Source organism: Macrobrachium rosenbergii, chromosome 10, assembly GCF_040412425.1.
Source record: "Macrobrachium rosenbergii isolate ZJJX-2024 chromosome 10, ASM4041242v1, whole genome shotgun sequence".
Lineage (NCBI taxonomy): Eukaryota > Metazoa > Arthropoda > Malacostraca > Decapoda > Palaemonidae > Macrobrachium > Macrobrachium rosenbergii.
Window position 1 is genome coordinate 11,895,966 of NC_089750.1, and position 26,746 is coordinate 11,922,711.

Genomic DNA, 26,746 nt, shown 5'->3' on the forward strand with positions numbered 1-26,746 from the left:
TGCCACTATATATCTCATTTGATCTGCATAGACAGGCTCAATTTTTCTTTTAATTACTAACATTGGGTTAATCATAGAAATTGTCTTCATGTCATTATCTCAATCTCCATTAGTCTTCAGGCATCCAGAATCGGCAGTTGATGGAAATATATCGAGAATTTTTTCAATTGGATTTCATGTATCTGTATTTTATTACTGGCATTGAAGTCTTTTACAAAGCGGCATTATCTCATAAAATTTTCCCCAACCTAACTGCAGTTTAGTACTTATGGCTTAATATGTACTTTTTTTTTTTTTACAGCGTTAGACCCCCAAAAAAGCTAAGAACAATATATCTTCGTCAGTGAGGTCCAATAACTTGGCAGCCGTTTTCCGGCCTAACTAGGCATTCTTGCAGTCTCTGACATTACAGTGAAAGTCGACAATAAATACGTCTGAAATTTAAGAGAAGCAAAAGTTTTATATAATTATGATTTAGCTTGTTATAGGCTATATGTCAAAATGGACCAACACTGACACTGTTATGGACAGATATAGTTCACGAAGTGCAAAAGGATACAACTTTCTGAAACATTCTGTTTTCCCCGGGCCATGTGACCGACATTTTATCCTGGGATCTCAACACAGAAATTATGCTAAAATAAAATATTGACAGATTCCACAGTTTCTGTAGAAAATCCGACGTAAGGTACCATTTTAACAGGTAATGCTTGGTGATACAGTATTTCAATAGTGGGGGTTGGGGTAAATAGACTATACACCCTGTGGAGTAGAAAAAGAAATGAACTATTTTGTATTGTTAATTATTTTTACTTGAAGTAAAAGTAAACAATACTTCAAAGCATATCCTTATTCTTGAAAAGAGAACATTTTATTGCATTTCTGATATATGATTACTGGCATCTGTAAAGAGTCGAGGTACCGAGGTGCAATGTCTATGGAGTAATCAAAGGTACAAAACAAAATTAAAATGTGTAAATATTTAAAAATAATTGATTGGGTCATATAATAAGTTTATGCTATATTCATGATGAAGTAAATTTTGCACTTAATAATAATTTTTGACCGACGTATTCTCTATTTTAAACATAAATTATGCCCGAAATTTTCTTCCCCTTTCGTTTGTAAAGTTGGTAATTCTGTCTCAGAAGTCGTTCGCCTGGCCTGGCGTGCAGAGCATCCGAGTGCCGGCTGCCTCCGCTTATGGCCATTTGGTCTCTTGATTATCCTGTGTGTATCCCAGGACAACCTGAGGTGTCTGCATGGTAACCTTATGATTACCGGCCTGGCAGAGTTCTGCGGTGCTGCCGAACGGCTGTTGAGACGTAATGTATGGCGAATATCCTGACCTGCAAGCGTTGCGCGACCTGTGAGGTGGAATGTCTGGGAGTGTGATGGTTGAAGCTAGGCAATGCCAATGGCAATGAATTTACGAAGTGTTTAGCTCCATTAGCAGACATATTGTAAGGGCTTTTCGAATTTGTTCCAAATTGCTCTAGGTTAAATACAACAAAAACCGGTGAAGTGGAACCTGTTGTAATCGAGGTCACATGTTGCGGTGCTCATCTAGACAAAGGCCACGTCTAATGACATTCATAGCCCATCAGATGTTGGGGTGGATCTGATCTCATCTACCGGATATCCCAGGTTAGCCAAGATAATTATATGATACTCGTTTTCATCAACCCCCAACTGTATAGGCCTACCTGGAGTTTTGGTAGTTCATGGGTCGAATCGGTAAAAAAAATAAAGGCACAGGGAAAAAGTAACCTGACCTAACCCAGTCCAACCATACTTAACCTAACTTGACCTATAATCCAACCCAGCCTAACCTAACCTAACCTCCCCAACCTATTCTAACGTAACGATTACTGGCCACCATAAAATGTGACCTTTCGTTTTAACTGAAATTGACTTTTTCTGACCCCCCCCCCCCCTTTGACTTTATTACCAGCCACCCAGGGGTTAACCCTTGAAGGCTTCGTAGCTTAGTGTAGCCTATTGATATTCCATTAGACTCCATTTAGTCAGAATGTGCTGGTCTTTACCTATGGTCATTTGATTAGTAAATGGCAGATGTGAATTTTCGTGATCTAGGATTTGGTTTTACTCTGGGTAAAACTGAAGACAACTACCACAGCCTGGTTCCTGCTTGTTACTAACCAGAATATTTAGTGTGTTTTGTTTATGATTGTCTGTGGTTACCGTTGTTTATAATGACCATGTTTTGTATGTTACATTTATCCCAAAGTGTTTGTACTAAACATTTTGTATTTGTGCACTAATGGTGAATATCAAAACCCAGATGCCCATGGTAGTAAGTGTTCAGTTTGACCTCATTTATGGTAAAGGATGGGGAATTTTATGGTAAAGGGTGGGGACTTTTATTCATTACATGTTAGGCCAACCCAGTTACTAATTTTTTATTGCTATTTTTGACTCTGCTATTCATTTGTGGGTTCCCATGGTCGAATACCAGGCTACAGTATTTGGTTTAGGTAAAATGCAAACTAGACCTAGTGGAGAATGAGTGGTGTTTGTATATGTGAATGGCTCCATCCTGAAAAGTGTGTTAGTGTGGTTTGAAGGCTACTTCCCTACCAATACCAAAGTGAAATTGTATTGAATAAAAGTTGTTCAGCTTGTTAAACCCCCAAATAACTGCTCACGGTTCAGTTTTTCCATAGAATCGTGACAGCTGATTTTTGGTGGTGAAGTAAATTTTCTTCAAGTCCCACGTTGACATTAACCAAGTCATGCCGCACCTCACTCCCATACTTCTGAAGATAGCTCCTGCTCCCCGTATTTCCTAAGGCTGCTGTTACCTCTCGCCTGGACCCGATTCCAGGAAATTTAAAACTGTCCAATCGGATAAACGGTTGACCCAGGTCATTCTGTAGGATCGTGAATTAAATAAACCTAATCAGTCAGAAGGTGCCTGATCGATATGATTCTTAGACCTACGCCTGACCTACAGTCAATCTTCCATAACTTTTTGAGCTGCTGAGGTGGGGAGTTAAATATAATATTGTATTCCCAGAATTTTTTACTGTAGACAGGTTTAACTCATGCAGTTACCTATTTCACAACATTTCATCGAAATAATAGTAAATTTAATGTATATGTATCTACAATGTTTACTTGATTATTCAGGTTTGTACTTGATTATTCAGGTTTGCACATTATACATAACCTTGGAAAACTAAGATACAGTGAACCCCCCGTATTCGCGGGGGATGCGTCCCACACACACACCCGCAAATAGGTCAAATCCGCGAATGCTTAAAACCCCTCTAAAGCACTTACTGCCATTTTGATAGCCCAAACCAGAAAACCCTGTAAAATACATAAACCTGAATACTTTAATAGTTTATGCAAAAAGTGCATTTTATTCATAGAAAATTATATGAAAATACAGTAATTAGTGAACATTTCTCAGTAGAATACACCAGACTAGGCGATTTTCTAAGCCAGATGATGGCTAGATATGTTCCACAGAGAAACCCGCGAATGCGTGAGTCCGCGAACCATGAGAACGCGAATATGTGGGGTTTACTGTATATCAACTACGGACCCATCACACACTGACCAACCTACTTACATGTGGCCCTGTAATAATCGGAAGAGCCATGAGAAATCATTAGTTTAGCATGGGTGTTTCTTTGAAAGATCAAAATTGTCTCTGAGAGTCAAAATTATTCTCATATTTGGTTTTACAAATAAAATCTAGCTGTACATATAAGTTCAGTTGTACATCCCACATTAAACATGATGGTAGATTGGTTCAATTTCTGTCAAGATGTTTGTTGCGAGATACTCCTGGCTGATGCTAAATGGGTGGTCCTTGCCCAGTTGTTGAGATTAACAAATGCAAATTATGAAATGGAAGCACAACTGTGGCTGTAAGGTTGATGGATGCTGAGTGTGTTTGGTGGCATTGACTGAAAGATCCCCAGAGACTTTTTTTTCAAATTCGTTCCTGACCGCCATGCGGAAACTCTGCTCCCGGCCTTGTTGGACAGTGTACTTCCAGAAACATTATAATATCTGATTGCTGGGAGTCATACAACAGCATTCAGGATAAATGGCAGTTGAAATTTTCCTATGTTATTTTACTTGCTTTACAAGAATTTAAAGTAATATTTTGTTGGCCGGCTATAACCAAACTGTAACTGACCTCTGAATCCTACACGACAGTACCAACTGGTCCCCTGCACTGACCTATACAGCTCAAAGGTAAATTACAGTTCAGCTACAGCCGACCGGCAAAATATTACCTTAAACTCTTGTAAAGCAAGTAAAATAACATAGAAAAATGTCAACTACCATAGTCTAGCTCGACTGGACACTATTTGAAGCTTTTGGTCAGGGCGAAGAAACGTAAATGGGTGGCAGAACGGCGCTTCGCGGCTTATCTGCATTTTGAAGTATTCTTGGCAAGCTAGTATGTTCTGGCAGGTGGTAATGTTTCGCTGCACGTGCTGGCCACAGGGGTTACAGAAAATGTAAAAAGAATATTACTTTAAATTCTAGTAAAGCCAGTAAAATACCATAGGAAAACATAAATTGCCACAGTCTAGCTCACCGCGGAACACCGGCTTAGAATACTACTCTCTCTTTGGAGGCATCGGGTGGTTGGCTCACCTGTAAGACCATGCATGTGTGACAGGGCCTGGAATCAGGAGTGCTAATAATGCATGGAAATTGCCTTTGGAACGGTTCCGCTGTCCATTTATTTGCCCTTTTTTTTTACGCTTGTTTGTTGTGTTCCAAATTACATATATAACAGTAAATACAACAATAAGGTGCCCAAACCCTTTCCCAAGTTATTTACCCCACTCAAAACTCTGAATCCCCAACGGGTCCCCCTTACCGTTAGCTATTCTCAAAAGTGTTTTGCCCCACCCAAAACCCTAATTCCCAGTGGGTCTCCTTTACCATCGGCTACAGTTCTATGATAATTTACAGCTTAATTACAGCCAGTCGACAAAATATTGCTTTAAATTCTTGTTCAGCAGGTAAATTTCTATAGAAAAGGGTCAACTGCTATAACATTGCAGCTCTGGTTAGCCGGCTTAGATCACCATTATTTCAAAGCACATCTTGATGTGAGTCTTCGCTCTGTTGAGCCAAACATACCTTACGAACACAAAGAGGTAGCGGTGTAATTTGCATTCTCAAAGTGCACTAGTGAGACATGGTTTTATAGATAACTTTACTAAAGTTATTTTTCAGCATGCTGTATCCAGAAGTGATATCTAGAAAGTGTTCTGCGTCCATATCTGGCAAAAGCCGCTCGACTTCCCAAGAGTTTGATTTGGTTTCCTGACCTAAGAGAATAAGACCCGAACCTAATTCAAGTGAACTAAACACTGCAAAGAAACCGAGGCTGGGACCCTCGTGGTCAGACAGCAGCGATTTTGAATGAGGTAAGCCACGCATTTGTTGTTCTTAGTTATTAATATCGTTGCAGAGCCTCGATGGCTTGGTTGGTAGAGTGGCAACCACAGACTTCATAGAAGCCTGTGGCGAGGGTTCAATCCCATAGCCACGACCAGTCAGAGGCGGGCGCTTTTGCTATCGATGTAGACATCCCGGGATTACGTATGCCAATCATGATTCAAATTACCTGAAAGCAAATGGATGTTACAGATTAATACACCTGACTTAAAGCCACTCCAGCATCATCTAAAACGCAGAACACCGCACCATCGAACTGTCGGACTACCGCCCAGTTCTCGTGCTGCTGGGAGAAAGGAGGCGGGGTTTTGATATCGCTGTCGTTACGGAAGTCCCTGGCGATGTCAGAGCAGGGCAACCCCGGTCGAAGATTCGGCCTACCCACCGCCAAATCAAAGTCCTTCAAAGCGCCGTGCTTACCCATATAAAAATGGGTATAAAGCACATTAAAACGAAGCAGTTATTAATATCGTTGCGTGATGAATAGTGACTATTTGGACCCACTACCATTGAGGGGTAACCTAGGATAGCTCCCCCCCCTGCCCCCCAGGTCAGGCTATGGTGCCCTAAGTCAGGTTAGGCTTTGGGTAGGTCATAACCAATGTCGAAGCATATGCCTGAGCTTAAACTTAGTCCCTCAAATCTCAAATTTCTATTCATCAGCTGTAGTGAAGAATACAAACCGACGGGACAGCACCCGCAAAATTTTATTTTCTGAAAGCCCATTTTTATTACTGTACAATTTTGTCATTTTGCTCATTTTTTTAGTGTCTGACTCTTACACTCCCATTGTGCATTTGTTAAGGTACGCCAAGAATACAGAACAATGCGTACATAGTAACTGGTTGGTAAACCTCCATTGTTAAATTTAAATCAGGCTACATAAATAAGATTTTGCTCAGTTTATGCCATCCTTAGAGTTGCATTGTAGGCATTGCTTAAGGTTCTCTGCAGTGTCCCTTTGGCCCCAAGCTGAAACCCCTTTCAGTCCTGTTACTATAACTCGATTCATATTATATTTCTTCCATCTTACTGTTCATGTGCCCCTAACAGTTGTTTAATAGTGCAACTGCGAGGTTTTCCTCCTTTTACACCTTTAAAATATTTTTACTCAAAATTTCCCCTTCAGTGGTGAATGACCTGATAGGTTTCCAGCACTTGGCCTTTGGCCCAAGTTTTGTATTCCACTCCGTTGGCCTAAATTTTGTATTCCACTCCACTCTGTTATTTTTACATTTTTTATTCTAAAGTGGTAATGTCGTCCTCAACAGCCCCTGAAGGAGGTTCTGAAGCTAAAAATGCAGCCCCTCCCACCCTTGTTTGTCAGGCAGGTAGGATGCGAAGTCTTAGGTCAGATTAACTCTATCTCTTGAAATGCTATTACCACACTTTGTGTAAAGGTACAAGTATGCTGAGGTGTAAGTTAGGATACAGTGGTGGTGTAACCTTTCAATTGCAGTTGTCTTACTGTGTAAGGTTAAATTTTGAGGGGGCTATGTAGATGCAAAGTGGTTCATACAGTATTTATTTTATTACCAAGCTCACAGTACCACGTTTAGTACCTACCCTAGTGGTAAGAATGATGAAAACATACAGTACATAAAGAGTAAGAGTGAATTTCCGACATTTTATTATGCTGCTTGTCTTAAGCATATTAGGGGACTTGCAAACAAAGCTAAAAAGAAAACCATATGAAAAGCCTATATGAAGAATTGGTATTAAATTAAATTAATGCCTAGAAAGCTATGCATAGTTTGGGTCAAGTTACAATGTGCAGGACTCATTTTAATTTCATTATTCAAAGTTTTTTTCACAGTGATGGTTCAAGCATTTTCTTTATTTCTTGTAGGGGCTGTTCACCGTTCCTGTAGAGGTTATTCACTCTTCTCCTTCACCCAGCTGAATGTTTTTTGTGATTTTACCGGTATTTTACTAACTGCAAAACCAATATACGGCCCAGACTAGCCCAGAACCCTACTGCCATACCAGAATTTATATCCTCTAGTAGGTCAGAAAATTGAAAAGTGTTGGCAGTCCTAATGGGAAAATATTTCAACATAAAAAAATGCGCATTATCACGTCATCAGTGTCTCCTTAGTCATACCCTACCTTCCCGAGGACAAGAAACTATGTTTGCAGATGAAGTTGAGCAAGACTCACTCGCGGTTCTTGATGTCGTGAAAATCCTACATTTGCCGAGCTACTGTTCCCGTGACTATGAGACAATTTGCTGATAAGTGTCCCAGGCTTGAGATTTGAAACAAGTTCTAATGCACCAAGGGACGTGACAGAGAAGGTAATTTTATTCTAGCCACAGTTCTCGGGGAGGATTGTAATATAGAGCATTTATATCTCTCTACGTGGGAGGCGGGCCTCCTCAAAAAAAAAAATTAATTATACATAAGTATATGTAAGTATTAATATATTTGAACAATTATGATTATATACATATATATTTTCAGATATTTCCATATGGAAATTTTTTTGAAGTTATTTACTTTTAGTTTTATATTTAAATTTATTACATTGTCAACCTAGTTGTTGTGATGTCAGTTTTAATAGACATAATCATTCAATCCCATACTAGCCTATAGACTGCTGTAATTGATGTTGTTTGGTAGCAGCCTTAAATATTGTTTTGTGTTTTTTTCAGGTGTTTTGAGAGTATCCCTCAGTAAAAACAAAAAGTATAGTGATAAAAGCATATTTTGTGAAAAAAACAAAGCAAGTGGAAGCCCATATATATATTTATAACCTCCAGTAACATCAAAGAATTTCAGTTTATAACTAGGCTAAATTCAGTATCTGTTATTAAGGAATTTTGTCGGAGTAATCCAAACATATTTCTGTATTCTTTGGCAAGTGGCATTAATATACGGAATCACATAAGACATGAAATAAAACAACCATCAAAATTAGGATTAATACCTTTCATTTAAAATAAAGAGGAACCCCCTGTCTTTTACTATGCTCTACTGCTTACGTACTTGTTATAGATGTTTTGTATATTTTTTCCTGAAACAAGGCCAAAGGAGCCGTCGCCCTCCTTCCATCCTCACCTGATGAGTGCCGTAAATCAGAGTGAATTACAGGAATGCTTTGTAACATTACCTAAACTAAGATACTGAATCCTAACTGCCCCTCTTAGTGTTGTATACAGTTTTCCATGTTCGTCTCCTAAACTTAGAAGGAGGACTAGAAGGAAACAGGTATGGTAGGCCCATTTTGTGGCTCTGTTTTGGCAATCCCTGCCAGTGAATTCATGTTTGCAGAATGGGGTTTTTGTGGAGGGTAAATCGTGTCGCAGAAGGCATTACTGTACGTGGTTCAAAATTTATTTTGTGTCTTTTTTACAGTAGCGTTGACACTTAATCACAAGGTAGCCATCATTAGAAATTTTGATAGTCAAAAAACATCCTAGAACTTCTCTTGGAGAAATTGCACAAATGCTACGATCATGTAACACTTCTGGAAGAATTTGCATATGATATGACACACCTTGAAAACAGTTGCCATTTTAGAAGCGTTGATCGTCATATTCCATAAAGAAGAAAATTATTACCATTATTCAGCCATTGATGATATAGAATAACATACTAGTAAGAAAATAAATTTGTGCATATTAGCCGACCTGGGTTTTTGGGATGGGTAAAAAAAAGTCTGTCCAGAAAACATCTGGTTCTTTTTCATGCATATTTCTTGGCCTCTTCATTAGTATCTCTAAAGATAATGGTCACCCTTAACCCAGCCAGAGACAAGGCTGTGGACATTAGTAGTCTGGACTCATGCTGGGGTGCATTTCCTTAGTGCGCTGGGTACCCATAGGTTCAGTACTTGGAGTTTTGTCTGGAAATTTTCATATACAGTAAATCCATCCATCCCATTTCTGCTGTTAGACTGAGAGAGTTGTGCCTGTGTAATAGTTTATTAAAATATTTTAAGTTGAATGAAGGTCAAGTTTACAAAATTCAGTCTAAGGAGCCCATATGAATTGCCATTAGCAAAACCTTTGTGGCTTCAACTGTAGTTTCTTTCCTGCATTCACAATAGGTCATAGATAGAAGCATCACTATTAATTTGAATATATATTCTTATAAGACATTCTTTAGACATCAAGTGGTGCACAGTTCTTTAGGTATTGGTCAAATTTGGCTGTCCCATAAATTGGATGAAGCTAATATTCTACAAAACTAATGCCACCCAGTGGCTACTGAATGAAACCTAACAGTCATGATTGAGTGAGAAAGTTTGTTGAAAACTATTCCGGACTGGTTGATTGCATACAAGATAGCAGACAGCACATAGAGACTGAATAGTATTGGAAGAGCCACTTGGATCTTGGTTTTATTATTGGCAGGTAGGCAAAGGTATTTTCTGTAGTAAGTTGCTAAATTGTATGCTGCCACAGCGACATAATGAGGAGGCCAACTTTTATGAAGGTAGTATAAAATACACTGCCAAGTGAGAACATCAGCTTGTGTTAGAGTCGTGTCAAAGCTAGATATAGTTTGAGGGTTCAAATATTAAGGATGATGGTATTATTAATGTCATTTAAGATATTTATCGTATCGTTGCCAATTTGCTTCTCTGTACAGAAGCCATCATCATTTTGGGACTTTAATTTCCCCAAATTGGCTTATGGTGAGGGTTTTCAGTTTCCTACAAATTGCTGTAAAATTTGTTTGACATATTTTATTATTCTTTGTGCTAGGTCATTTTATTATTCTTTGTGCTAGATAAAGTAGGTGGAGTAAAGTTTTTACATGCAGATCAGCAACTTTCTCATCTGATGAAATTCATGGTTCAGTTGTCGGTACTTATAGTACAGGCTTTGTGTTCCCAGATGGTAAGGGAATTCAGTATGAAAACTCAAGAATATGTAGCCATACTTTTGAATCTTTGTGGCTATTATTCTACTCTTGCAATTTCATTCCCATTTTCTTATTTATGGAAATATGATAGCCAAGTCAGTAGCACCTAAGTTTGTTGCTGAATGTTGACCATTTATAGATGAGCTCAGTAAACTTTGCCTTTTCAAATGGTTCACACAAAACTTTGTACTGTATTGTATGCGAATGTAGAAAGTTTGTGTTCCCTGAAAGTTTTTTTTTTAATCTTGCTGTCTTCATGACTAAAATTTTGCATCCAACAGATGTTTTCTCTAGAGGGGGGGTGGTTAACTTTAGAAAATGGCACTAACTTAACTGTTCTCTTGCAAAGGTGAAGTTACAAGCCCCATACTCCCTTATCATTGTCCTCGCACTGGAAGAGGAATATCTCAAGCGTAGTGGTATCTTTTTCAGCCACATGAGACTCGGCGTCACTATTCACTATTTTATTTATACATTGTGTAACTATTCCATTCACCGTATGTAATGAAACCTTAGTATTACATACACTGTACAGTTCTAACTCGTTACATACACCTAACTGTTCAGTGGTTGATTACAGAAGATTAGATCATAAATATTAGAAGAACTTGATACAATCATGTGTTTGTTCTTGTTGATTAGGAGCACTGATATGTTCGCAATGTAATGAAGGTGAGATTATTTATTGTACAAATGGTTTAATGAGGTCTTCATAAACTACATCTCAAACTATGAATCCTAGAATAGTAAGGAAACAGTATGTTTATAAATGGAATTCCCAAATGTGTTGCAGGTAGTTTAGTTTCTGAGAAGCATGTCTGCATATGTAATATTTGTTATAGAACTTTTTTTTTTTTTTTTGCCCTAGGTCATGAATGCGTCCTGTGCAATGCTTCAGTATTCCATCAGGTAGTTTGTTAGTTAATGTCAGGTCTTTAAATAATTTGCTCACTTAACTATTTAGGTGGAATGGCCTATTAAGGAACTTACACTTCTTGGCTCCAAAGGACTTATTGCTTGATACTTTATATTATTGAATTCAGCACATCCATTGCTTGCTTAATACTCAACCCGTCACATATACTTGTTTAATGTAACTGACTTTGCTTCCGATTGGTTTCTAATTCATTTTTAGATTCTAAAAAATAGTTTCCCCTATACTTTGCAGATTTTTACAGAGTTGCTCGCTGCGATGCCTGTACCCATGCCCACAAATGAAGTGCTCACGTTGAGGTTTACGCAGGTGAAGTGCTGGTGACTGGTGTAATGGAATGTTACCAGGGATGGATCTTGTGTGAGTGACAGTCTCACAGTGGGTAAGTTGAAATATGCTTGTGTTTTAGCCTGTCATTAGTGTGTAACCTACTTGGTTTGGTATGAATGCTCTTGTGTTGTATCTTCAGACTCTAGTCATGTGTAAGATGCTTTTTTACTCAGAATTGATTAAACGATTCTCTCATACATGGCAAAGTACAATACATTCTTTCATCCATTGTGTTTCTTGAACTGTGAATATTTAGATATAAAGGTATTCCTCAGTTGAAACCACTAGGAATTGTTAAAAAGTTTCCTTGCCCAGTAAACCCAATATTAAGCAAAGTGTTGTACAAGTGTTTCCTCAAGGGGATTCAGATGTGGAAGATGTAACAGAGCCAGTGTTGGAGGACATGATTATTTTGTTGCTGATCACCACAATTTGGTTATGATATCATCACATGTTTGAGTCCTAGGGGCAATATGCGTAACTGACAAGACAACCAGCATGGAGTGCCATCCTACCGTCAGTCTAAGAATTATGTTATCTCCATACTCAGATCTTTTAATTGACATCTCAAGGGATAGAAGCTCTTAGCTGCAATTGATGCATGAAGATCTTTGTGGTCACAAACAGAAGAAGAAAGGAATGTGGTTTATAATTTGATTTATGGTTTTAAAATCCTGCTGAACAATTAGTACGTGTGACTCAGTGCCTCCCTCCTCTTGGTATGGGAGGTGCTAGTCACTTTTTTAAATCATTGAAGGCTTGACTGGCGAGATAAATGCACTGGTGAGCTAAACCAAATGAGATATGAAGAAACATTTTTGCCAGTAATTGACTAGTGTTTCCTGCAAATAATGAGGGCACAGTTACCAGGTCTAATTTGAGCAAAAGGTTGGTGGATCATCGCATGAAACTTACTTGTTGACTTTTTCTGTTGATGGTGAGTGTCCTCCTGGTTATTGAAAATGGCTTTAGCCACCCTGTTGTCCTCATTACACAGTTTCCATATTCAAAGCGTACCAAATAGGAATTGATGTCACAAGAGTTCTCTAGCGTGGGTTGAAAATCATTGGTGCACCCTGGTCACTATTTCAAGATTGCCTCGCAGGTCTCTCAATGTTTTTGGAAACATTCATTAACCACTGCTCATATGGATACTGATGTTAGTATCCTTTAATCCCCTCCATGTGTGTATATTTCTGCACACTTTATCCATGCATGATTTGATAAGCCATTCTCCATATATGGGGTCTAGGTAGTTCATTTTTACATGCACACAGTATTCCATAAAGCCATTCTCTATATTCGGTATCCAGGTAGTTCATTTTTTAGTTTTTAGATGCGCAGAATATTTCCCTTGCTGTACTGCAAAGACTGGTCACGCCTTTCTGTCAGGTTTCCACAGATTGTTTTGTATTCAGTAAGTAATAGTGCTTCAGTCAGTGTTCTAGTTAAACTGTCATGATAATTCTTAAGCGCCATAAACATTGTGTCCAACTAATTCACATGCTTTGAGGTTTAAGAGGTGATTCAGGAATAATCAACATTCAGTGCAAGAGAGGCCGAACAGACATGTTCCCAATACCTTAGCTCGAGTAGATTCCTCTACTGAGGCTGTATTGTTTGCATGGTTTCTCTTTCAAAATTTTTATTTATAACAGATTCCTTTCCAACTATAAACACTGTTTTGTGGGCTTCATAACCAGATAGTTTCACCTTATGGTGTATTCACTGAAGTGCAGTAAATACTTATTTCCAGATGAATCTTTTATTCAGTCTGCAGGAATTTGTTAATCGTATGTGTGGTTTTATATACTATGTAAATGATGTAATTTTAACTTGTATTGTGATACGCAGTTTTTCAGGTCTAATGATTTTACATTTTGTTGTTGGCCCTATATGTAATATGAATTTCATCTCAACATTTGATTATTGATTCTGTAAATATTTGTTGGGCTGCTGTTTCTATGTGGTGTCGTTTAGATCTGGTATACTGTAGATTGATAATTATCATTTTAGGAATCCAGTTTGTCATTAGAATTTTCCATAAAAATGAATCAATTTTTTTGTTACTCTTATAGTACTGTGCAGGTCGTTAACAGATGAAGACTTCATGTAATATTATGCAGATTCTGCTCTAATAATCGTGCAGTATTTAAATTACATGTCTCGTTTTGAATTTAGTCAGTGTGCTTTAATGATTAAATATATTACAGACTTGATGGAAGGAATGGCAATTGAAATGGATGTACTGTACAATACAGCGAGGCTGAAGAGGGTCAGAAATCACTCCCATGTATCGTAGGCCAGTTCCACATACTACGAACTTAGAATGGATGTACGAGCAAGACAGAGAGGATCTGGAGAAGGCCACATTCAATTATCAGAAAATATAACACTGCCAGAAATATGGAGCTGCTCCTGTTCTTCCACCAACTAGAAAAATATACATACCACTTACAGGACTTGGAGATTATACATAACACTTACAGGACTTGGAGATGACAAGAATCAGGGGAAGCCTCTGCAGAGTGACTGTTGGAGAGAAGACCACAAGAATCAAGAAAGGCTACATCACTACTAGAATGTGAAGGAGTGCTACAAGGCTAAGTGGGCCACTATCCACAAGCAGTATCAATACAAGCTTTCTACCATACTATCAGGTCTTGCAGAATGATGTACAACACAAGAAGAATGTGACGTCTTCCAGTTTGTACAACCCTTCTGCAAAACCTTGTATGTGGCACAGGGTTATGATGACACTGTGCCACATATTGAGGTCTTGCAGAATGGTTTTTTGTACATTCTACAAGACCTGATAGTGTATGGTAGAGGGCTCGTAATGATTGATACTGGGTGGGGATAGTATACTACTACAGTTTCTTAGTTGTCCCCACGTTAAGTGACAGACAAATCCAGATAACTCACAAATGCTGATGAATGTGATTTCCATAATTTTTATTTATACTGTTATTTCATGTGGAAAAATTTTTATTTATACTGTTATTTCATGTGGAAAAAAGGGCGAAGGCAGGAGACAAGGATTGTGCTGACAGGAAGACAAAAATAATGACAGAATGGAATAAAACTAATGCGATTTACTTTCATGTTTTATTTTACTTCTTGACCATACTGGAAAGTTTACTTCCACCGTCTTGTCTTTTAACTTGTTTTTGGTCCTATCCTTTAAAATCTTCGTTTTTGGTACTTTCCTATAAGGATGATATCTCATCAGTTCTTAGGTAGCTGCAGCTTCCATGTTGTCAACCGTCTTGGTCTCCTGTTATCGCCAGTTTCCATGCCAAGGCTCTTATCGGCAGCTACCATGGCCTCAGCTCTACCTTGGCTACAAAGCCTCTGCAATGTAAAGGCCTTCTTGTCTCGGTCTCCTTCCATTGTTATCTCTGCAGCTACCGTGCCTCCTCGTCTCCTTACTGTTTTCTGCAGCTTTCTCATCTTCCTTATTTTTGAAATCTTCAAATCTGTGGTACTTCTCTGCTTGATAATCTTATTTCACTGTCATCTGCAGCTTCTAAACAAACTTTTCTCCTTGTCCAACTTAATCCTTACTTGTGTGTTTTTCTTGGTTGTTTCTTACTTTTGGAGTATGTCTCAATAATTGGAAGGTATTCAGTATACGTCTCAATAATTGGAAGGTATTCATCCTCGGTTCGCTTGGTGTCATTGCTTTTGTATGATTCATTCATACTCAGTTCCGATTCAGTATCTTTCTGTAGGTTTGCACGTTGGCAGTAACAATCTGAAAGATAAACATTTTAATTTATGCAATTTTGAAATGTAAATCAGGATTATATTGTTTGGTATGATGTGCTTTCAAATTTTATAAAAAATATACTTTCATGAACTGACTTTGATTGACAAACTTCTCATTTGGTATATAATCCTGCTATCGTATTCTTGATAATCAATCCCAACTCTACATTTAAAATTTTTAAAGCATTTGAAGGCTTTGTTATTAAGGTAAGCCACAAAATACTAAACAAAAGCATTTTTTTATAACTTCATGGCAGTAAGGTTTAGCAGTCAAACATTTAGAAGTAGTGAAGTAGTCTTAATTTAGCTGCTGTAAAATTCATCGTAACTCCTTGAAAAGCGGGTACATTATTATCCTGTTAAGGATATGCCTTGAACTTACGATCTAGAATATTGGAAAGTAAAGCAGAAAAACAATTGATGGTAAACCAAAACAGATCTTAGATAAAACTTATCTATCGGAAAACCTTATAAAAAAATGTATGGCAAAGTACACTCTACATTTTGACTTTGAAAAACATTCCAATTAAATAAGGATAGTTTCTTAATAAAGCTGCTTTAAAATTCATTGGTCCTTGCAATATTGGTACATAAAGTTCCCGTAAATGGATATGCCGTGAACGTGTACAAATAAGAATGCTAGAAAGAAGAATCGATGGTAGAGTTCTGTAACATAAATAAATGGTAGTCTGTAACACAATAATATCAAGTTCAAAGTCTTTTCATGGACAACTTACAAAACATATGCAAGGAAAAATTCGATGCCAAATGTAATTTGTCACAAAAATATGAAGGGTGTTACAACGGCGTTGAACAGCTTATCAGGGGAAAGTTAGATTGAATTTAACTCCTCGATCCATCATCAAGGCGAAAAGACTTATTTCAATTACCAAAGTAACACCTTGATGAATTGAACTCCTCGATCCATCATCAAAGCGAAAAGGCTTATGTCAATTACCAACGTAACACCTTGATGGCCACATACATAGTGTAACAATATCTTGAGAACTTGAAAAAATGTTCAGAGCTTTCTTAGGACTGCCAATATTCACAGATAAGAGGTTTGGTGGCCAGGTAAAGATTGCTTTGATTGCTAGAACCTAAATTTCATAATCAACCAATCCGGCCGGTGATGAAAAATAATAATTAAATGGACACTGCTCACATTCAATTTTTCACATTCTTTCCCATAAAGGTGAGTTTAAAAATGTGCAACCAGACCACGAAAAATATGGTTGGACTTCAAGGTAGGGCGGCGGCAAAGGAAATGGTGAAAATGATAACAGCCAAAGATCATTTGCAGGATACGGCCAAGAAACGCTGCAAAGTACCTGCAGCCAGCCCAAGAAGGCACAAGCAAGTAACCTGAGAGGTTACTAATGAAATATGATACACGTGCTGTGGGGTGTAACCGTACTAGAGTGTGCATTTTTCATATTGCGTTTTACCACTGGCAGGTTCTCTAAGCTATTCCTGTATAGCAGCAGCACAAAACTCCAATATTAGATACAGACGTCATCAATCATGTACCCCAGAGTTACTCCTCTGATCTATGGGCAACAGTTATAAAAGTGTGTTTGTGATTGTATGTGGGGTTACGGTAAAATATGAGACTAGCTGACTGCACACCAATGAACACCGGCAATGGAAGCTAAATTACGTGAAAATTATACTTTTAAATCTGGAAATCTCCCAACAAACTGCTCTGAAGACAATGCCCCTACATACACCCTTACAATAAGTTTTTGTGTGTGTTGTCGGGAACCCATTCCCTCCTAGCCATTTTTTATCTAGATGGGTGGACTGAAACTAAATATCAATATAAATTTCATATTAAAGTTAAGAATTCCAAAAGTAAATTGACAAAAAAATCAAGAAAAAACAATTTCTGGGTATATTTTGTGATGAGTAGGCCTATACCTGGTGGAAAGATACTTGATGCTGAAATACACTTTACATGCTGGTCGCTATTAGTAACTTCGTGGAAATTAACCGGTGCTGGACTGGAATTTTGCCGAGATTATCACACAATTTTATTGTATGTTGTCTGGATGGTGGATTCACCTTAGTTAAAGACAAAAAAATTCGGATCAGAAAGATCACATTAATAGCAACATGTTTTGGCAAGCCTAACCAAAATCAATATACATAAAAAATATAATCTCTTGTAACAAATCTTCACCTCTCACTTGAAAATATATGATTACCAGAAATGAAATCCTCGCCACAGTTGAAGTCCCGCTTCTATCCCAAATTATATTTCTATTTAGTGGAAAGACTCAGACTTAAGCACTAATACAAAAGATAAAGCACCGTATAATTACATTTACCTTAGAACAAAATTTAGTTACCTGTCCAAACTGCTCTCACAGGGTATGGTTTTTGATGAAACTTTTTAAACCCATAAGATGTACCACAATTCAGAACATCAAAAAAATCTTCAGACTACCATATACGGGGTTAGGTTATGACCGAATAAACTGAAGCTTTAGTCAGCCAGGAGGGACAATCGCTTAAGGAAATGTCAAGCCAAACCCTTGCCGACTTGGTGAAGGTGGTTAGCAAAAAGACCCTTTGCAAGGGAGGGAAAGGGGTTCACCTTAGGCACTCAGAAATTAACCCATAAGGACACCATTTTGAAGTATAGTGAACATCCTGTACAAGACAAACAACTTGGTGTTGTAACCGAGAGTAATTTGTTTCATTACATCCAACATTTGTGATCCACAAAGTTAGTGTGATCGCAGTACAGTCGCCAATGCTTTTTAGTATCAGCTCTGCATTAATAATAATGGCTGCAATATCGAGCTGTATGAAGTTTCTCCTTGATGCCAAAGGTAATGTATAAAAAATATAAATGGGCTACGGCTTTGTTAACTGAGCTAACGAACGCATGCTCTCCAGCAAGTGATCACTACACTAAGCATACGAATAGCATTGAAATTAATTAAAAAAATACTACTTACGTCTGCATATCCGCTAAATTAGAGGAAATTATTCTTTATCTGCATACATTATTTTTAGTATTCGCAACAGATCGAAGTTTGAGTGGAAGGATAACCAGATGGGCGTGCGTTCTGACATCTTGGAAAAATGTTCTGTTTCCTGAAAAAGAAAATTGCACGTGTCAGGTCCTATTACTTGAAACATTTCGACAAGCCTACTAATCACACCAAACATAAATACCGCTAACAAACATTATACATTAAAGTAGAAATTACATACAGAAATCACATGTTCACCAAATATAAAATTTTCTGAAAATTCATTGCAATAAGGTGTCATCTATCAAGTAAAAACTTATCTGCAACTCTAGCACCAGAACAAAAACTCATGATATTTAGAACCAATGATTTGTGAACATCGTGAACTCGCAACTTAAGTGGTTATATATCGTTCGGAGTACCTTTTCCTTCGGAGGTATTAATTGGTGGTTATAATATCGTTCGGAGCAGAGTCAATATAGATATGGCTCTGGTTCAGAGTACCTTGTCCTTCGGAGGTACTAAATGGTGGTTATATATCGTTCAGAGTACCTTGTCAAGCCGAAGCCAGAGCCTCTTCGAATCATCCTTCATGGTCATATACTTCCATGGTACTGAATCAAATTAAATTTTCGATGAATTAAACAACAAAATTTAGAAATTTATTTTTCCCTCCAGTGACAAATCGGCAATAAATCACCGTTTTACAGATATTTTTGTTTCCTCAAACAAAATACCAGTTTTGCTAACCATACTCTTTTATAGGAGTGTAGGAGAATCCACAACCTGACAATCACGAGAAAGGGTGACAAGATTAAGCAACCTAGGCACTAGGTTCCATTTTGCAATCAAGAAATTGAAAAAAAGGACCAACAGACGGACTAACTTTTGAGTGAACGGGCACAGCAACAAGAGTCCAAGAGAGTTGCTAAAAATCTCTGCACCGACATAAAATATTTAAAGATTTATCTGTGATCTTAATATACAAAAATCCTTCTTTTCGAGCAAAGCCACCACATCTTGGAGCTCCATTTTTCGTAATTACAACGATTTAGACATTGCACTACTTTGTAATTTCCATGTACGCTTTGAGCACTCCATCTGGGATTTCTGAATAGTAAGCATTTGGCTTTAGTTATTATAAAAAATATAGAAATTGCAGGAGGATACATAATCTGGCCTTCCTTGAGTAAAATCTTTCAAAGGCTTGCTTATTCAAAATGAGAAAGCCTTTATATATGGATCAAAACCAATAAAACAAAACTACAATCTAGAGCATATTTTCTGTTACAAATATTGCAAACCATTAAGTAATCCTGAATACAATCCCCAACACAGCTCCCCCCTCCAAAAAAAAAAAAAAATCCATAGTGCTATTCTTTTTTCCTCCATTTCGAATACAGGCGAATGAGGACTCCAGCTTCGAGGAAGACCGTTCACAGTTTTAAAACAAATTAGAAAAATTACAAGTGTGGCACCTGACACCTCAATTAGAATGTGGATGCCGCTGTAAAGCGAGAAAAATGAATATTAATTAGCCAAGTTTAGTATATACAGTATTTATAAAGCACGATAGTTTAACCAAACCACAGTTCCACTTCTAGCCCAGTGCTTGGCCAAAGGATTTGCTTAAGCGAGGGTGAAATTTAAGCATTAAATTCAATAAAATTGGACAACTTGCTTGCTTACTTACATTATCCGCTTATCCATTCAACATACAGGGTATACGTTGGCTCAGACATAAGAACCACCATATTGCATAATCCATATTGACCATCAAATCCAACAATTATAACATTCAGAAAATACAGTTTCATTTTCTATATTTTCATTGCTCCTATCTTGTGGCCACATATTTGAAGACTAAAATCATAGTTCAAAGTTCATCATGGGCTCATAACTTCAAAACATCTGTAGCCTAGTCTTGTGTTGACTCCATTCATTAGTTATGTGCACACCAAAATCTTTTTAATACAGTTGGAATTAAGACTTAGCTAGATTAGTCAGATGTAGGAGTTGTAGTAATTTACTAATTTACTAAATTAATGTCTCTTGACAGAACAAGAATAATTTCACAAACAGCACTAAGAAACAAATTATAGTTCAGCACCTACATCAGAGAATTTATCTATAATCTGGAATAAATTACCATTAATATTCAACTGAATGTCATCAAGGTCTTATTCCCCCCCCCCCCGCCCCCACAACCAAATTAAAGTTTTAATTTAGTTTTACTTGCTTAAAGGTCATCCAAATTTGCCTTTCACCGCAAAAGCCTGAACTTCGCCTAATGTGTGTCTAATGCATTTGACAATTCAGTCAGATATATACATATGAGACTGGACTTAACTCTTTGGGGTGGCACCCCTCTCTTAAGGCTTCATACGATGAAAATGAGTTTCCAATTTGCGCACAGTACTCCTGTTATGATTAGAGTCGTCTAAACACTTAAACGGCTTGTTTTAAATCATTTAGTAGTAGTTCATGCACAACTGTATCAAACCAGCATTTAAATTAAGAAAAATCACGATACCACATATAACCATCCATTACTCCAGATAGATTATTTACAACCGAGCATACAGCAGTCTGTGGCATATAGTTTTTAAGCTGATTATCTACTAAAGCATTTGCCCTTTCCAGAAGAATAACTGTTCAAGAATCACATTTAGCATTTTGGACATCATATATTCGGAACAAGTCTTTTGAACATATACGTTTTAATATTCAATTGCACCTTTCAAGACTGCCTGAACATTAGCCCCTTTCTCAGACTGAGGAAAACCCTGCGGGAAGAAATTACTGGCATTTACAACTTTCAACAATATATAAAAACATGAATAATTTCCACCTCTGACATTCGCATACTGTATTGGCATCGGATCAACAATATTATTTACGCTTAAATCTCGACAGCCTTACTCTTGTAATATGTTCTGTACTAATAGTTGACTTCATTCTAAATCATTCAAGAAAACTATCAGCCAGTTCTTGCTCCCTCAAACCATTAAGTATCTATCTTTTTATATTTACATATACCATTAAAAAGGTGGTTTATTCAGATCCAATTATAATATAGCAATGGTCCTTAACTATTTATTTTCCTCCCATACAGTTCAAGTTTCTTTTTTATTTTTCACTTATCGCCCTCTGTTTTTTTCCCCTTTAGAAGTCTCTCAATTGAACAATGGTGAATTGTATATGTCATGCAATTTCTCATCAACAGACATATTCATGTATTCACCCAATCATTAACATACGATATTTAATAGTTCGCTTGTAATAAACTTTTGTTTGACCACTAGACTCTTCTTTTTCAGACTCACTTTATTAAAGCATGGAGAAATCCTACCTGTTCCTAAAACCTTGTCGCGTTGATTTTAATACAGTGCTCTTAATATTATTACTGTATCAACTAGAAAGTTGGTAAACCGCTCCTCGGCACTAATATCTGATTAAATTTTTACTAAGTCTTAGAACACGATCTAATGTATTGTCTGGTGACGAACATTATTAACCAATCTATGTACAACAGTTTCAATAACTTGCAAAAGACTACAGCTGTTAACCAATCTATATAATTTCCATAACTTACGAAAAAGTGCTGCACTGGCACTTCCCGGGTCATCCATCCATATGCAAGTCTCAAGTCCCCACAAATTAGACTTTTTTGGCAACCATGTTAATCACTTCCAGGTAATATACCAAATTCATACATAAAAACATTACCCTAAGCATGAAGGCGCATAAACAATAAGAGAGGTTCTCTGATCAAAGTATTTGAAGCTTGCCTCAATTTATATTCAAAAGTAGTTACCAGAGCTCTAGTTTAAAGAGAAGAATAGCTGTTGAAAAAAAAAATCCGGTGTATCACCTAAACCCACCCCCTGGGAATATAAAAGCAAGAGTAGGAATTGCCGATTTCTTAGAACCGTCAAGTCACCAGGCCTTCTTTCAGTAAACGCTATTATATCAGGAGACTTCCCATCTGTCTACCTATAATTTGCAGTGTTGAACTGAATGATTTAGTGTCAGACCAAAAGGAGCAGACTAAAAAGTAAAAATATAATTATTTGCAGCTGGTGGCAGGGGTGCCACAAGAAACATTTAGTTTTGCTTTGAAATATCAGCATTCTGTCACTGTCCCCTCTGCATCTTATTTGCTTTTCAAATTGGATTCAAAGCTGTGTGATATGTATACTTTAATTTCAAAAACTGGTTTTGGTTTTTGCCACCTTTACACAAAATATTTATAAAATTAAGCAGTAGACAGTACCATTGTTTAAAGGTTTTTGTTGGATGGTTTTGGAAATGTAACAGGTTTGTAAAAAAATATATAAATAAAGCTGACTGATGAACCATTGAACCGACAGTTTGTCTTGCTTAATCTCACTGATATATCTTAGTTGGGCTTAATCGGAGATTTTGGGTCTATTTTGCATGTAGGCCTTTATAGCTAACCTCTAAGATTATTCAGTGTATTGCTGGGGTTAACAGAATTTGTACCTTCAACTACGAAGACCACTACTCGTCTGTGATTAAAACTATTGTATATATGTCTTTGCTGTGCCTTTTTCTCTCTCTTTCCACTTCCCAACCAAGCAGTGAGCTGAGATTATACATCTATGACTATAGCAACAAAGCGCATCTACTATTTTTTCCCAACATGACAAAAGCCAAAACACTAACATACTGCTTGTGCAACAAACAAGTAATGTCTTAATTGGGCAATTTGTTACTTTCAACATGTAGCTAATTTTTTTCGACTTAACTCATTGTTCGTAAAATTTTACCTTTAGTGTTGGCATAAACTACACAAGTTTTGTGTCATCCAATAACCTTGACATTTCCAATGTAGGTGAAACCATAGTAAAATGGGTTTTGAGGTAGGTGGCACCTTGTAAGAAGTATCACTTAACCGTGTGCATTGCTCAACTCACTTGAATACATGGTATAAACATTTCTTTGGGGCGAGCTACATTGTATGCACAGTTTTCAGTTCATCCATGCCTGTTCGTCTCTTCCTAAGTAACTATCAGACTTCAGCTACACTTCTATAATTTTCCCATATTTAAGAAAAAACTTTCATGTAAGCTCTGTGGGAGTCTGAAAATATGACTTTCATCAAACTACGTACTACAGCCGTGTGGTGATTATCATTTAAACTGCTACAAAAATGTGGTAAGAAATCAAAACAAGTAATGAGCCTCAACACTAGTAGTAAAAACAGAAGAGGATCAGTGCAAGATATCAGCACTGAAAAACCTTATGCATCGCAAAGTGAATATAAAAACGATGTCCTAACTTTTTCTTCATGTAGGATGAAATGTTCTAGCCTGGCCCGGGGGAAGGAATGGTTACCCTAGAAACAAGCGTCCCCCACCCCCACCGGACGAATCTCACTTGAGTCAGTGACTTGGCCACCGGGAAACCCAGTTTTTCAATTTTCCCCTTAACTATAAACTCAATGGAAGGTTATGATTCCTTCAAGCACACCTTAAACTTGGGAAATGGATGGGGAAGTTGAAGATTTCCCACGCATTTTTATCACACGTGGCCACCTCGCCTAGAGGTAGTTAAGCTTTCTTGCATGGATCCAATTGTTCAAAATACAACGACAAAAGTTGACTAACCAAGAGGAAAGATCTCGTATCAAAATATCACAACCTATGCAGTAGCCCACTATTTTCAGAGATCAAAATTCCATAAATTGGCATTTTTTTCAAGATCGAGAGGGATTAGAATGTTGCTTGCGTAAAATTCAAAATCAGAACTAAGCAATAACCTCAACGTCCTCAACTTGAGGAAAAAATGGAAATGCAATTATACCTCTGCATTTGCTTGTTTGCTTTGAGTACCCCTATGTCGTTGCCTCGGAGGAGCAGGCGCAAAAATAACGCAAAACACTCTCAAGGGATAGGTTAGGGCCGGTTTGAGGCCTATTTGCCCAATTTGATCAAATTGGCCCCGCGCCTTAAGGGGGCCTTTGAAGCCTTTTCTGTATTCTAAGAGGATTAAACAGCTACCGAAAACATAAGATGAAGATTGAGGAAGTATTATTCCTCACATTGTTATGCATACTACATTAACAAAATTTTCACTTGAAAAATAATTTTCATGTTAGACAAAAAACTTTCAATTTCTATAATAATAATAATAATAATAATAATAATAATAATAATAATAATAATAATAATAATAATAATGTGACAAATATACCATACCAGTTTATCTCTGAGTGCAAAATGTTGCTGTCTCAGGTTAAAGAAAATGGATTTTAGAGAGAGAGAGAGAGAGAGAGAGAGAGAGAGAGAGAGAGAGAGAGAGAACTTGAATGTCGGAGGTTGAATTTTCAAACTAGGACCCGCAATTCCTAGCAACGGCCCTGGATAGGTACTACGTGAACTGGCTGAAACTAGAGCTTCAGAGTCTTCCTACATCCTTTCAAAAATCACTGACAACCCTAGTGCAACAAGCCTACATAGTTAGTAGATAAATTCGACACCCCCCCCCCTTTCCCAATCTTTTTAATTGCTGATACTAAAATGCAAGCCTTGCAGACTGCAACTAGTTTTGGTTGAATAATTAAGCGTTAAAACTAAATTGTGAACATTAAATACACTGCATTATTTCTACGGATAATGTTCGTTTCCGATCCGAACATCGCCACTAGATTTTTGAATATATCTTTCGAATCTATATTAAAAAATGAAAAAAATATCCTATATACATAATTCTCGCAACCTAATATTTGTCACAAAAAATAAAATACATGTAAATGATTGAGGATTTTTTGTTTCAATTTTGCGAAATGCCCTTTGAAGGGACATATGATTCCTCAGGGGCTAGTACTGAACACGGTGAAATACATTTGACCCCCAGGGGCTAGTACTAAACACGGCGAAACAGTGTACATGAATCACTGTTTAGTACTAGCCCTCATGTGGAATTGGAGTTCGGACCGGAAACGAACTTTTACCATTTCTACACCATTTTTAAGGTATCAATGTCGAATTCATTCGGCAGCATTCTGTAACATACCAAGCCACCATTTAAAGTAGGCTATTTATGATTACAAACTTGGTTACATTTTTCTACTTTAGCGCTATTGTCCATGCCTACACTCAATCCGTTCCGGAGTTTCAAATAAGATTTCGAATCAAATTGAAATTTGCTTCAAAACAACAGGAATCTCAGCGCTTTAACCGTGTTATCTTTGTTACTGGTGTAACCTAATCCCGGAGAGACTATGGTAGATCGTCCTACTGGGAATGTTCCCACAATTTGCTGTTTCCCTATATACAAAATAACCACCTAAAACTTAATAACAGAGGCAAGAAAATTAAAAAACCCAGCACAGTTTTTTCCCCAATAGGCAATAAGGGTTACTGGAAGCCTTTTAAGGTTAGTCTGTAAAAATCCAGAATAATTCTGTGGCTACTGCCAGCGGAAAAACCAACGAAATTAAAATGTTAAAATAAAATATATTTTGAATCTTTAGCAGTCTTTTCTTATCCACCCAAAAGTGTAGTTATTGCTACTTAATTTTTAATATGTCTCGATTTGGAGAAATTAAAGGGAAAAAGGCTTTTCTGAATGCAAATAGCCCAAATAGGGTACACACAAATGCATGATAATTTAAGGAAGGCTTCATGCCGCCGGTAAAAATTAGCGAGACAACACCACATGGAACGATACCCGTGATAATCTGCAAAAATGTTTGCCACAGGTGATTTACTGCCAAGTAAACCAGTTATCTCCTAGAACTTGGGTAATTAAAAATCTAAAATGCATTTGTGCTCACAACAAAATCAGCAAATGCTCACAACAAAATCGTACTTGTACCTATTGATTAATGGTAAAACCTGCTAACAGAAGTCCCAAGATTAAAACGCAGACCAAGCCAGTCATTACAAGGCCTTACATCGTTCATGAAAATTTTATATGGGCAGAAATACCTGCCATTTCTTCATACCATAATAAATGTACATTGAAAATACTAAAACCACATTTTCCTGCCGTCTCCAATATTTAGACAACCTTTTACAAAAAGTTTCACTAACCTTTTGCGCAGCTTCGCCGAGTGGAATTCAGTTCCTGCGACCGCCGGTTCACACCAGGGAGAGACAGACCTCCCCCTAGAGCGAGGCAGGAGAGGAGATTTTCCAGTCAGTAGAGCCAACGTTGATATCGTATAACATAGAGCATTTCAAGCCGTAATTATGTTTACAGCTGGGAAAGTTAGTCTAAATTATAATAATAACTAAAAATTAATAATAATTTGCACGCCAAGCTTACTAGAAAATTCAATTATCATTTCAAACTATTTTAACTCCTTCATGCTTATGGTAGCCCTGGTTTACTTTAAAGACAGAAGCCCCGCCCTTTAATGTACT

General features: G+C 37.3%; 2 long non-coding RNA genes across 3 annotated transcripts; one reads left to right on the top strand and one right to left on the bottom strand.

Annotated features, from left to right (window-relative positions):
* Positions 1–1,161: 1,161 nt before the first annotated feature.
* On the top strand, positions 1,162–15,468 carry LOC136842487 (uncharacterized). 2 transcript variants are annotated; one of them, XR_010854232.1, is made up of 5 exons: positions 1,162–1,647; positions 5,236–5,429; positions 11,500–11,647; positions 13,809–15,218; positions 15,249–15,468. It is a non-coding gene; the product is annotated as an uncharacterized lncRNA (long non-coding RNA). The 2 variants fall into 2 exon arrangements; XR_010854231.1 differs by having other exon boundaries at positions 1,163–1,647; positions 13,809–15,468.
* On the bottom strand, positions 14,690–26,522 carry LOC136842488 (uncharacterized). The gene is made up of 3 exons (XR_010854233.1): positions 26,414–26,522; positions 18,333–18,471; positions 14,690–15,352 (listed from the first exon to the last, which is right to left on the bottom strand). It is a non-coding gene; the product is annotated as an uncharacterized lncRNA (long non-coding RNA).
* Positions 26,523–26,746: the final 224 nt, after the last annotated feature.